Source organism: Rhineura floridana, chromosome 1, assembly GCF_030035675.1.
Source record: "Rhineura floridana isolate rRhiFlo1 chromosome 1, rRhiFlo1.hap2, whole genome shotgun sequence".
Classification (NCBI taxonomy): Eukaryota; Metazoa; Chordata; class Lepidosauria; order Squamata; family Rhineuridae; genus Rhineura; species Rhineura floridana.
The window spans coordinates 76,104,421-76,116,320 of record NC_084480.1 but is presented as its reverse complement, the minus strand read 5'-3'; positions in this window follow the sequence as shown (position 1 = coordinate 76,116,320).

Below are 11,900 nucleotides of genomic sequence, written 5' to 3'. Positions count from 1 at the left end.
AATAGTAAGTGCCTAGAAAGGCAATAACGTCTGACTCCTTTTTTAGATAGTCTTTGGAAATATATATTCTGCTGATGTTAAACATTTTACAGAATACTAATTCTTTAAGCACCATGGTAGCTGAAGGCTCCTTATATTTGCCTTCTTGCTTAACATGGTATTTTTATTCTGACCAGCAGAACTTTCACTTCAATTTTTGATTTTAAAAAGTGATGTAATTACCTTACACATTTGGCACATTTTTAAATCCAGGACTTGTGAAGACATCCTCATTCTTTACTAAACTTCTCCCATTTATTGCTTTTATCTATTTCCCATTTTGTTTATAAATGCTTGTTGTTTTTGGAGCTAGCACAACAGTGCCTTTGTTAACCTGAGCTTGATTGCCAGTGAATGCTCCAAATAGTGTCTTTTTGTAATGTTGCACTGAGCAATTAAGAAAGGAAAGAGGGGCCATAAATGCAGCCACGCTTAGTAGGAAATAAACATCTTGAATCGTGACAGAGTACAGTTAGTTTAGATTGTGTGAAAGCAAAGAATAGGGATGTGTTAGAATTCCACTCAGTTCAGATTTGGTACTGAATTTTCCATTAATTTGCTTATTCTCAATAGTTGAGGATCAGATTTTAATATAGCAAATTTCTGCAGCTAATTTTGAAAACAGACTTTTTAAAATCCACCTCTAAAATATCAATTTTAAGAATAGCAATATTTCCTATTAAAATAGCTATATTTCCTTCAAAATATAGATACTTCCTTTCAAAATATTAATATTAACATTGATATTTTTCCAAGTAAAAAACCCCACATGGATTGGTAAATGCAGTGGCTAGCGGATAAAGAACAAACTCAAATTGATGCCAGCCTGTTAAGTCAACGGAATGCTTTCAAACTGGCACTGGCTAAGGGATTCCATTCCTAGCAAAGAATCTGTGAATGGGACTTGTATGTTTTAGAGATAAAGGTGTTGAAGTAGCTATCATTGTCAACCTCCCTTTGTCAGAGCCACTGACGGTTATGCTGTGCTAATCTATATGGCAGCTAATACTGAACCAAACAGTTTCAAGAGAATCCCAAGAAACACAATTTTGTAGTTCTCACAACTGCAGACAAAAAAAGGTCAGGAGTTGCAATTTGTCACACTTCCAGCCCCTTCTGGGAGCTCCCGGCCTTACAGACTAATTTGTCTTTCCCTGCATTGTTTCCTTCTCTAGTGCCTGACCCCCCTCAACCCATTCTGTACAGAATTCAAAATTCTGCAGTTCTTCTCTCACCCAAACACATAGTCAAACTGCAAACCATTTGAAGCATGCGAAATTGTTCTCTTTCCATTACTGCTGTGGCAAAAACTTGTGTTTGTGGTATCAGAATTTCCTGCAGAATGTCAGCGCTCCTGACAATGATGTAAAAAGAATAGCATATACTGATTCAAAACAGGGCTGTATAAAATTTTACAAATACCTAAAAGCCAACATCAATTTGTTAGGAACTTGTAATGGATATTTACGTAATAGCCACAGCCAAGCTTGAAAACCCATTTCATATTGTTAGCACGCAGCCGAAGCTCTGCTCACGGCCGGAGTTCGATTCCAATGAAAGGAGGAAGTCAAATCTCCGGTAAAAGGGGTTGAGGTCCACTCAGCCTTCCATCCATCCGTGGTCGGTAAAATGAGTACTCGGCATATGCTGGGGGGTAAAGAAAGGCCGGGGACGGAACTGGCAATCCCACCCCATATATATGGTTTGCCTAGTAAACGTCGCAAGACGTCACCCTAAGAGTTGGAAACGACTCGCACTACAAGTGCGGGGACACCTTTACCTTTAGTTGGTAACTGCTAGTATAGTATATCATTTCTATTCCTGGATGATGTATAGAACTTTCCAAAAGCATTCAACACAACTGAAGCACACTTGAAAGCACATGTAGTTTGAGTCACAGGGAGACTGCAGTTTTATACCTACTTACCAGGGAACAAGCCCAACTGAATTTAATGGTGCTTATACTTGAGTAGACCTATATAAGATTGTGCTGTATTTGACCTTTTGAAGGCCCTAAAGGAGCTTTCTGAAGAGGTAGAGCTGTGAACCGAACCTCTGATTTTTGGTGTGTCTGTGCAGGTTTTGTTTTAAGGCTCTGATATACTGAACCTTGTGCATCTCATCCTAGCATCATAGCATCCACACTCTGTCAATACCAATTTCTAATAGTCCGCACAGTAAATTGAAAGAATGCAAATGTATGTGAGTATGTAGTGGGATGAGTGCACTTGGAAGAAACACGTGCAAAACCCTCTAGATACTGTGGATTTTCGCAATCCTTTAGGTACTAATTCCTGTATTTAATTGCTTTGTGCTACACAACTGAACCTGAAGCACACAAAGTTCCCAAGAAGGCAAGTCTAGGCAGTCCTGAAAGAGGCTAGAGATTTAGCCTGAAACATGGAAATTTAAATCATGCCCTAAGCCACTGACTTCCCTCTAACAATCATTTCATTTCATTCATTGGCGATCACTCATGGCCGAGTAAGATTGTCTTCCAAGATAAGGTCTTTGCTTAGAAGATGCCTGTGCGTAAATTTGTTTTATGTGGGGAGATCGGCGCACGACGATCAACACAATCTTGACAGAAAAAGGCTTTAATCCAATGGCATGAATACCACGACGATTGGAAGTCATTTTGTCTGCTGCAGCCTTCATCCGCCTTCACAGCCGTTGTAACGTACAAATTGTTATCCTCTACCTGTTCTACCGTTGACTCTAACAATATAATCCTGTATAGTTTTGATTAGTTCACCAAAACAAGTTTGGCCATTGACTCTTCCGTTCTTTAGTGCCCATGCATTTTAGTGTCAAGTTCAAGCTTTACATTTTCAGCAGCATGCACTGTTTTTCCTATGCAATCCCAATATTTGATATGCCCTGTTTTTATTCCTTGTATGTCACCTGTCATTCTCCCAGCCTTTGAGCAAAAATTGAGGTGGGACACTTGAACCCTTTTCCTGAGCCAGGAGAACTTACCAGAAAAGTGTATTATCATTGCTTCATAGTATAATGCATTTAATTTTTTCTTATTTCAGTCTTGCCAAGTTGTGCATATGATAAACCTGTCAAAAATATAGGAATGCACCTGTTAAGAAAATACTTTATTATGCCTTTTTTCTTCCTGCTAGGTATAATTTTAATACAAAAAAATGGAAAGAACAAGATGAAGGATTTTGTTCCAGTTCCTTATCAGTTAATCACTATTAACCATACCAAGTTATTGTGGGGTTAATGTGTCAGACTTGAGTTGATATGTAAAACCAAAATACTCAGGGTCGTGTATAAGTGCACTAAAATCCAAATTTTGCACAAGAAATGACAGATTTTTCAGTGTGAATAAATGTAATAATTCTGCTTCTGCTAACAATTCTGCTAACAATTTGTGAGAGACAAGAAATTACATAAATCATTGACATTTCACCTCCGATCCCTGTTTTCCAGCTGTCTCCACAGCTTCAATAACTAAGCTTTTATTTTCAAAAGAAAGCTGAGATTCTCACGCTGCTGAGCACTGCAAGCACAGAGTTTATCCTGTGCATAGTATCATCACAGATGCATAGAACACATAGTAATTGTTGCTGTAGGGACTTGGGCTTATGGTAGCATATTGGTGACATTTGAGGAATACGATGTCTAACAATACAGCATAGATATTAAAAGAATGATGAGTGATGCAAGATAAACTTCTCTAAAGGGGAGAAACTGATTAACACTAATTCCTGCTGGTACTATGGCATGTTTTCTGGAATGTTCAGATAAAGAAATAGTTTCATACCAACATGTAGAAAATACGTTAAAAATTGTCTGGAGTTCAGAAACTGGATTAATGGACAGAGAACAGTGTGTTGCCTTCTTATTAAAAGCAGTGAGATACAGCTGAGGACTTACTTCTGGGTAGACATGTGTAGGATTTCACTGTTAGTAATGCTTCAGAACGGATCAATATTTCAGCTGTTAAAATAGACCATTTGTGCATAAGAAATTCTTGTGGTCTTTCAGTCTATAATGAATGTGTGGGTTTTCTTCCCAATATAAAATATACCTTAGGTCTTCAATACATTTGAACATCTGTGTGGGTTTCCCCCCCTTAAGCTATGCTTTTAAAATAATTCTCTACACTTAACAAAATTAAAAGCCTGCAACACTCTCATTAATGAGTGACACTCCAAAATCATACAAATGGTTGTATAATAAAATACAGGTGAGTGACATGTAATACTCTGCTGGTAGGCTGAAAGAGGCAGCAGTGCTTCAGCACTCATCTGGAACTGGCTGAAGAAGACCAGAGGAGAAGATGGAAATCTGTGGTAGTAGCATTAGGAAGGCAAAGCAAGAACTTGCTGTGATATGACAATTTCCCAAGTCTGGGAACTAATTAATATTCCATTAACCTACATCACTTCCAAAGAGGTGCATTATTACAAAGTAGCAGCTGGGAAAACTGAAATTATTAATAATTTGGTACATCAAACTATGCTATGAAAGACATGACTGGGTCACTTCTGTTGTTAGTAAGATCGATCAGTATGTTTCCCCCCTAAATGTTTATTTTTCTCTAATGGAACAGTGTAATATGTGAAATGGACTCTTGCCATCTTCTGAATTGTAAAGGGATTTTATTAAACCAACAAAACCAGTATCTGTTAGAAACATCTCTGTTAAAAATGCTCTGGTGCTGGCATTTACTGGCATTTACTGGCATTTATAGGGATGTTTCTTATTTGCAGAAGCTTTGTTCTATTTTAATTTGTTGAATTATGATTATTTTAAATGCATATGAAGAACGTATCTGCCCGGAATTAATCTGCCTTGGAGGCCCTTCTCCAAGTTGCCACAAGATGAAACTTCTGCAGGCTGTGGCTTAACCAATAGGGTCTCCTCTGAAGTTCTTGGTGAATGGGCAGGTATATATGGGAGAAAGCACTCTTTCAAATAACCTAGTCCTAAGTATTAAGACTGAAGAGCCTTAGAATGCTTCTGTAACATGCTGCAAATGACTGTCCTTTTGCAGAGCTTTCATTTATCTATTTAATAAAATGGACATATCACTTAATCAAAAACCTCTAAGCGGTTTACATAAAATATACATTAAAATTACTGATTAAATCAGATATTAAAGATAATCTGAAACTGTTCAAAATGTAAATAAAATCAGTTTTTAAAATATACATGATAAAATACTATTACATATTAAAATACATTTCAAATTTACATGTCTGGGTACGCTTGCTTAAACAAAGACATTTTAGCAGGCGACAAAAACAGTACATTGATAACAGTAAAGCTTATGCTTGAAAACATCTGCAGGGTTGTACCTAGAAGTGTGTAAGGATTTTTTCAGAACAGGCAGATGCATGTAGTTTGTTGAATTTTAAACTCCCTTGTCTCAAAAGATTTATGGTTGTGCTCAACTAAGCCTTTCTCTCCCCCTCCTCCTCTCCTGTGCCCCCTGTACTGCCTCCAAATCTGTACTGGAGGGTTGGGGGGAAACCCTGAGCAGATTGGGGGGGCACATAAGGGGGAAAGGAGAGGGAGGGAAAGTTCCCTTGTCCTTACAGTCATTTCACACCCACCCACCCACAATGATTTAGTTGGCTACAACTCTTAAGTGTTAGTAACAGCAGTTTTGAGTTAAGCAGGGATACACCCATCTCTTTCAAATGGTTGACAGAAGCAAAACAAATGATCTCCTAAAAGGAAAGACAATTCCATTTTTAAAATAAAGAAAGCATACAACAGTTCTAAATGTGGGGACCTTAAGATGGGCCATCCCCAGTTGTTTCGGGTGCACGTATATAAAAAAGTCTGCTTTCTTCATCTATCCTCTCACAGTGCCGTTATTACCACATGAACTCTGGCAAGAAAAGTGGTGGGGTGGTGTCAGCCTCCACTGATGCAGCATACAGCTGGTAGTATGAAGAGAGTGCAGGCCAGTTTGCTTGACAATTTTATTTTTTACTGCAAAGTGCTAGGAATGTATTAAAAATTATCTGTCTGGCGACAGTTCTGTACACCTATTATCCTTAAATTATGAGTAGTGTTGAAAGAGCTGCGTGCCTACTTCATGCTCAAATAAATCTTAAGGTTTATTGGATGAGTCACCTAACTAGAATTCCTCACCCTTGCATTTTCTAATTAATGAGATTGCTCAGATCTACCTTGGTTCTCTCAGACTTTCCTTGGTCTCTTAAAAATCCCTTTGACAGCTTCCTGAGACTTGGGTTGATTTCATCTTTCTCTCATTTCTCTAATCTCATGATTTTTGACCTTGATGTATGGGGATGTCATGGACAAGATTTATCTTATTACATGAAGTACCCCTAAGAGAGTAGCTCACCAATTTTCTAGGGTTTCTTCCCTGCTAGATTTGTAGTGGGAAGTGGATCTGTTCCCTAAAAATGTCCAGTATGTAGCATTTACTTAAAACCTGTTTTTTCTTCAGAGCATTGAAGCCTAAATCCAAAACAGAGTCAGGCTGGCATGCTTATGATACTTACTGTAAATAAATGGACTTAAACATGCCGAAGTCTGTGTAGGGTTTAGGTCAGATGATGTGGAACTTCAATTCCCATCATTCCCTGCCAGCATGTTCAGTGGTCAGAACGTTATAGTCCAACAATATCTGGAGGGTCACAAGTTAGCCACCCTTGCCCTAGAGCCTGAAACTCTTGTTCAATATCTCCTCAAAGTTCCCCTTTTCTGAAACATCTTTGGCACATTCCCCTACTCCCCAGGGAGAGAATTTCAGTAAAATTCTTATAGGTCAGGTGCAAGGTTTTTGTTGCACTTACCTTGTTTTAAAGTTGGGGTGGGGGTTTGTTAGTGTCCTTTCACTCTACAAATCATCTCTCATGTGCTCCCAGAAGCAGACACAGGGCCTTTTCAGAACAGGAAGTATGGGCAGTCAGGGAGGCTGCTAAGTGGTGGATAAATGTTTACTAGCAAGAAAAACATGCACCCAGCCTCCTCACAGTGATAAGCAGGGGTGTAATCGTCTGGGGTCATGGGGGTCATAGAGATTACTTTTTTGGGAGCAGGGTCCCAACCATGTTCCTGTGTATGAGTCAACCACTAGAAGACTCTTCTCAGTAGCTAACTCACAGACTCTCCTTTCATGCTGATTGGCTCCTAGGGATATCTGTTGTAATGCAGTGTGAACTCACAAGTTGACAGGGAGAATGTTGAGGGAAAGGGTGTGTGGCTGTGATGGGGATGTATTGTGACTGTCATGAAGGGACCCTGCACTTCTGAATTTGCCACTACACTACTGGTAATAGGGTAAGATCAAACCCCCTCATCCACCAAAATTCTAAAGAAATCCACAAGTTCTCCAAGAATGCGGCAGAGAAATGGGAGCTCTTTTGCAAGGGAAGAAAACTTCCAAGAAATTGGAGGGCAGATTTTGGCACAGCACTACATGTAACTGAAATAATACACATGCTTTCCCTGTTTACCCCTGGCTTTCCTTCTTTCCCGTTCCCCTAGTTTCCTAGTGTCTAATTCTAGCTAGGAACCTGTTCTCTTGTACTTTGTAAAGTGCTATACACATTAATGGCACTATAACTAATCTATAAATATTTGCACTAAATGTCATCACGCTATAGTTTGTGTCGCCACAGACAGATGGCATTGTGACATACAGTGTGATGAATGGCCAAACCAGTCAAGCCACTGAGGGACAGCCAGAACAGGCTATGATAGCCCCCCCCCCCATTCTCTGGCTCCTCTATCTGCCAGTCTTGGGGCTCCTGTCCTTGGGATCCAGATCCCGCAGCTGGCCAGTGCTGCTATTGGCCACTTGTTGCAAAGGAAACACCTGTCATGAACTGTACCTTGCTGGCAGACAGCCACCACTCACCATATGCTCAGAGGCACATGTTACCAAATACTTCCAAGCTACACAGGAAGTGGATTGGACTGTGAAAGACCAACCCAAATGGTGTTTGCATTTTGACCAATTTGTAGGGCAGTCCAATATCTCAGAGAGGAGTTCAGATCTCCTGCTCTCCTGGTGCATTCACTATAGCTGCCCAATTTCCCTGCTTTTTAAAGTTTAATAGAAATAGCTGTGGGCAATAGGTACATTCTTAAACCGCAAGGTTTTTTGCCAATTAGTGAATATACATGTAAACCCTTTATGGTTTACAGCGTAAAAACAACCTAATAGCCATCCAACAACAAAAAACTTAAAACAATTACTTCAGTACAACTCTCAACAAAAGCAGCTGTATCAGACTATTCATTAATGATTCAAATCACAGTTCCCCTCATCCAACAGTCTGCTGGAAGAGATGCATGATATTTCTCTGTTTGCAAAAGGAAAAATGTTGCTAGTAAGTTCAGTATAGCTCCTGATGCTGCAGTCTCTTTGGATGGTTGCTCTGGAGAAAAAGCACATCTCCCCGCAGGCCCAGAGCACTTCTGCCTTTGGCCTTATGTAATAAAGTATGTCACATATCAGACTGGGCTTTGCTCCCAAATCCATATAAGGTCTCTCACTTATGGGGTTTCCTGTATGAATTCCTTGGCCAGCTGTTCCTTGTTGCTTTGCAGCTACTTCAACCACACTCCCAAGCAGTATTTTCTTTATTTGTTGTAGCCTTATTTCTCTTGGGTATTTCTTAAAATGCCCTCACTGCTCTTCCTTTGCCCAGCAGGGTCTGAATTGCCCAGCAGGATTTGAGACATTGTTGCTAACACCCATTCACCTTGCTGAGTCCCCAGTTCCTCTCCTACTCTAATCTTTGTTTTCTTGAAACACTGCCATGGGCCCTTGGGTTTTATATATATAGCTCTGGCTAGAACTGCCTCTGTGTTTTCCAAGGAGTAGTGCAGGGATGGGGAATCTCTGGACCACGGGGCTAAGTTTATTTATTTATTTATTTAAGCAATTTCTGTACCGCTTAATATATATAAAAATCTCTAAGCAGTGCACAAAAGATAAAACAGCAGCAAATATTATAAAAATATACAATAAAGCCACAATACAAAAGCATACATAACACAAATTAACAAATAAATATTAAAACAATTGCCTTGCACTTCTCCAAGTTGGCCTGAGAGGTTGTTTTCCCCAAACTACGGCAGCCTGCCCCACACATGAGGTCACAGGTGAGAGGCAGGTAGAGACATGGCAGCCAATGCACAGTTTGTTTGTTTGTTTGTTTGTTTATTTATTACATTTATACCGCACCTTTCTTTTCATGAAACCCAAGGCAGCTTACATATGGTTCCCAGGCGGTCTTCTATCCAGGCACTGACCAGACCTGACCCTGCTTAGCTTCACCAGGGAGCTGGCCTTATGTGCCTTCAGACCATAGCCTGGGACCACAGTTGGGAACACAACTGGGTGTTCCCCCAAATGTTGCCCACCACCCCTTTCATTCCCTAGCTTTCATCACAGTATATTTGCACTTAATGTGTATAGCAAAATCCTAGCTCTCCTAAAAATGGTTTTTGCCACCCACTTGTTCCCTCACACTAGTTTTTCTGGACTTGTCCCTGGTCCTTTCTAATTTACTAGAACTGGTGTTCCCTCCCCCTATGTGAAATTTTCTATTTCAGTATGGGTAGGGCTGAAGGGAGTAGAAAAAGAGGAAGGCCAAACAAGGGATGGATTGGTTCCATAAAGGAAGCCACAGACCCGAACTTACAAGATCTGAACAGGGTGGTTCATGACAGATGCACTTGGAGGTTGCTGATTCATAGCGTCGCCACAAGTCGCAGTCTACTTGGAGGCACATAACAACAACAGAGCTGAATGGAAAAAGGCACAACCTGCAATGAACCCCCATGTCTGGCAGAAGTGAGTGCTCAGCTATATTCACATCTGGAAAAAGATGTCATATTTTATCTGTAACATTTGTAATCTGTAATTGAGCAGTTTACTTGAGATGACTTTGCATTACAATATAGTTAGGTTTTATTTCATTGTTTAGTCTTTTAGATGTGTTGTTGTTCTTGTATTGTTTTTGCTTTGTACATCGCCTAGAGTGGCTGGATAGCCAGCCAGATAGGCGATAAACAAATCCAATAAAATAAAATAAAATAAAAATAATGACTAGGCCATCTGTACGTTCATTGAGATGTGATTTGAGTAACTCTAATGTAGTATGAGTCACATACAATTGCACACTTGTTATATGACTTCTTGGGAAACTCAAAGCAATAGCCAGCTAGAAGGTAATATGTTGCCTACCACTTCAGGACAAATGTATCAGAGATTCACAAGACAGGTGCCTGAAAAACCTCTATTCTTTCAGCAAATAAAATCTAGATTCTTTCAGTAAACACCCTAAATAATCAAGTGACCACATTTGTTTTGATTACTGGTTGCCTGGTTACCTGTATGGTAGCTCTGATACAAGAATATACAATCACAAAAATAGTTTAGGTGTAGTTCTGCTTCTGTGTCGAAGCAAACAGCGTCTGTCTCTATGTTAACATTGAAAGGGAGTCATGAACACGCTGTGCGACACGGTCTAAGATATCACTTACCCAACGAATTTTGAAATCCCTTTTGCTATTGACTGTTGTTTCTGAGGCAAAAAGCTTTGATATCACTGTTCAGATACGAGCAGATTATGCTGCAAATCTTAACCTTTCCCCAGAATGTGCAGTTGTTCCTGCTCTGCCGGTTACTGTTAGAGGGGAAGGCCCATAGTTCTGGTAGACCATATGATCTGCATGCAGAAGGTCCTAAATTAAATTCCCAGAATTTCCAGGGAGTATTAGGAAAAACTCCTGCCTAAAACCCTAGAGAGCTTCTGCCAGTCAGTGTAGACAGTACTGAGCTAGGAGGACACATGACCTTGGTATAAAACAGCTTCCTTTGTAGATGTGCTTTGCCCCAGGCTGTACCTATTATATTCAGAACCATCTGGTCTACTATTTCCAATGTTTTCCCAACCTCTTTATAAAAGCCAGCCTACCGGTTGGTTTGAATGGAGGGGACATTCTCATTCCACATGTGTCAGTATTCAGTAGCAATGCCACTAGTACCAGCTATTTCTTGTACTAGATGGATTACTTTTCTGCTTATATACAAATATCACATATATCATGTTTTAAAGTGCTGAAAACAAAATGACAAGAGAATAGTAACATGAAGCAGACTTCAGGAAGAAAATTGGAGGACTAATCTCAAAAAGCTGGAGTATGCACATAGTACTGACCAATATATAAGATAATTAGAGCTAAGAGTTGCAACAAAGCTGGATGTAAGTCCTTGCTATAATTAAAATAGGCTGTAAGTCCAGCTTGTTCTTTGTTCCCAATGTAAAAAGTGGTGACATGGAATACTGTGGAACTGAAAAGTCGCATGCAAGCACATTTAAATATGATATTATACAGCCTGAAAAATTATACTTCATACATTCATTATACATTATGTTTTTATGGGGCTGCCTCACTCAGTATATCCCTGCCTGGCAATCTAAAGCTGAGAATGAGCTGAGGTTAGTGAAGGATACTAAAAGCAACAACAAAGCTTTTTTTAGATATATCCATAGTAAAAGACTGAGAAAAGAAATGGTGGTACAGCTACTCAATGAGGATGGCAAAATGATAACAGATGACCAGAGCTTGGAAAAGTTCCTTTTTTGAACTACAACTCCCATCAGCCCAATCCAATGGCCATGCTGGCTGGGGCTGATGGGAGTTGTAGTTGAAAAAAATGGAACTTTTCCAAGCTCTGCGGATGACAAAGAAAAGGCAGAAGTGCTAAATTCCTACTTTGGCTCAGACTGCTCCCAAAAGAGGGTCTATGACCCTCCTGTCAAATGTGAAGCTGAAGGGGCAGGATTGCTGCTTGAGATTGATAGACAAATGGTCAAGAAATGCTTACTCACTTTGAATGA